The following is a 2844-nucleotide window of genomic DNA, read 5'->3' as shown; positions in this document are numbered from 1 at the left end:
TACCCAATCCAGATTTATCTCTTGCCTCCTTTCCTATAACAACTCTTGCTTCAAAACCACTTGTTGCAATCTTCAAAGGTTGAGTCTGTTTAGCTTTGGTGAATCCTGGTAGGAGTATCTTTGAAGGTTTAACATGAGCAATGTCAGAGGTTTCCTTTTCCTTATCTTCTAATATCAAGCCAACTTGAGCTATGTCAGAGGTTGCTTGCTTCACTGTCATATTAGAACTTACTACATCTTGACTCTGAACAACTTGAGCCATGTCAGAGGTTGTTTGAGAAATCTTCTTTGAAATCAGAGTAAGACTATCATCTTCTTCATCATCAGTTATTTCTTCATCCATGACTCGCGTATAAACCTTTACAGGTTCATCAAATTTTTCTTTGCCCTTGGACCTTGGATCAATTTTCACTTGTGATTTGGCTTTGGTTGCCTCAGAATTTATTTTTTCCTTTATCACAATACCCTTAGGCTTTGGAAATTTCTTTTCAACAACAGAATCTTTAGATTTTGTCTTGACACCTTCTGCTTTGAGTCTAGCTTCTTCTTCCTTTAGACTCTCAAAGTCCATTCCTAGATTTTCTTTAAGAAATAACTTCTTTGAAATTTCTTCATCAAGTTCCAAATGTTCAGTAGAACTTATCATTTTACCAGTATCAGAACTTATTCTTCTCTTAGTATCAGAACTTGTTCCTTGACTTGTAATTCTAGCTTTACTTGATGAAAATCCTTTTCCTTGACCTTGACCTCTACCCTTATCAGAGTTTCCCTGGTCATCATTTCCATCATCCTTTCCTTTCAGTGTCTGAATAGATTTGCATTTGGACTTAATCACTTTCTCCCCCTTTTTGGCATTAGCAGGTAAAAGAAGAGAGACAAGCAATTCCAGTGAGGATTGGATCTCATTGAGTTGAGTTTGCTGAGAAGCTTGATTCTTTAAAATTTCATCAATCTGAGTTTGTTACTTCTCCGGAGTTTTCTCAATGTAGGTAATTTTGTCAAAGGCTGGCTTGAAAAATCTGTTCTTTTCAAGTTTCATATTCATATCTTGCTGGATCAAGGTTTCTTGAATTTTATTCACCTTGGCATGAGTTGTTGAGTGTTGACCTTGATGGTGCCTAGTACTCAATGTAGTAACTCTCAGTTGTGCCTTAAAATCATCATTTATCAGCATTTCATTAGCTTTTGCCAGATGCTCAGCAAGAATCTTTTCAGAAGGAACAAAACTAACTGTGTTCCATTCCTTAGTCCACTCCTTTCCTCTAGGAGTTTCTGTTAGGTCCCAATTTGTTTGTAGAAGGGGGGGTTGAATGCAAACAATACCGTTTAATCGAATAAAATGCGGAATAAAAATGTGAAACAAAATTCAAGTTAAATAAAACTTTTATTAAACTTAAAAGGTGTTACAACTACGGTATCGGTTACAAGGGATTAATCTCAAATCAATTATTACAAATCTAGAATAAATTCGACATGAACTTTTTCTATTTTTGCAATTAAAAGATCAAATGCTAAATGCGATTTGAGATTAAGTTCTAGGGATTTTAATCCGCTAGATTGATACACAAGAACAAGATAAATAATTCTAGTGGATTGGATTTAACTTTTCAATCTAGAATTTTGATCTTTGAATAAAGCAGATGAAGAATAAAATGTTGTGCCTTTGTTTTCTACTGCTTTTTCTCTTGACTTGTGTGTTCTGTATAAATTATTGCATGAATATCTTCTGCTGTGTTTTTGTTGTTTTAGTAAACAGAACAATCCAGTTTACTCAGCAAGACTTTCGGCAAGACAATCAAATGAACTGGTATGACAATCCATTTGAACTGGTAGGACTTTCGGTGAGACTATCCTCTTGAACTAGCAAGACAATCCCAATAGCTAGCAAGACAATCAGAATGAACTAGCAAGACTTTCGGTATGACTATCAATTGTCATACCGATTGTCATAGTAGTTCAAATCAAATTGTCTTACTGAATTATTAATAGATTTTAATCTAATAATAATTCTGAAAATCCTTAATATTAATTCTGAATTAATTAATCAATTAATTCAATTAATCAATAAATTAATCTTTGCAGATATAATTTATTTTCTTAATTAAATTATTTGATTTAATTAATTAATAGAGAATTAATACTAACCTTGAGCAGCAACCATTCTTCTGAAAATCTTCTGAAAATTACTATCAATTATGAATCAATTCCACCACTTCAATGTTGACACTCGATGTACTGTCCGGTTCATGAGTGACTAACTTCCGTGACGTTTCTTCAAGCCTTGACCTTGATACTCTTGATTTTCTTCAGACTCAATCCTTGTAATTAATTGATACCCTGACGAGATCTCTGTCACTTGATTAAATCCACAATCTTGATTTATATCACTGAGGCTTGATCAATTTCTTGAGCTTCTTCCAGTGAATTAAGTCTTCAAGTCTGTACATGAATAATATTTCTTAACCCTTTGACAGATGTTACTCTGTGAGATCTCTCTGACGATAGATCCACTATTTACTTATTACATTCTTATTTGAGTTGAGTTAAATCCTCGAATATACAAATAGGCTATGCCATATGCCTTTCAATCTCCCCCTATTTGCTTGTTAGACAATAACAACAAATACCTAGAGGATAACTCAACTAACAAATAAGAAAAAGATATAAACAGTAATGCGAAGTAAATAGCAGAAAAGTTCTGGATTATATTTAACATTTTCCAGATTCCAAAAAAAATTTACAAGTGAATACAAGATAGATGTTCCTCTAGCCTGAACATATAACTACATTAGACTATCTTGATTCATAAAGCTCTAATCATATTACATTGAGTTTTGAGCTAAT

This window comes from Apium graveolens, chromosome 6 (assembly GCF_009905375.1).
Source record: "Apium graveolens cultivar Ventura chromosome 6, ASM990537v1, whole genome shotgun sequence".
In the NCBI taxonomy this organism is placed as follows: Eukaryota; Viridiplantae; Streptophyta; class Magnoliopsida; order Apiales; family Apiaceae; genus Apium; species Apium graveolens.
Note: the sequence above shows the minus strand (reverse complement) of the source record.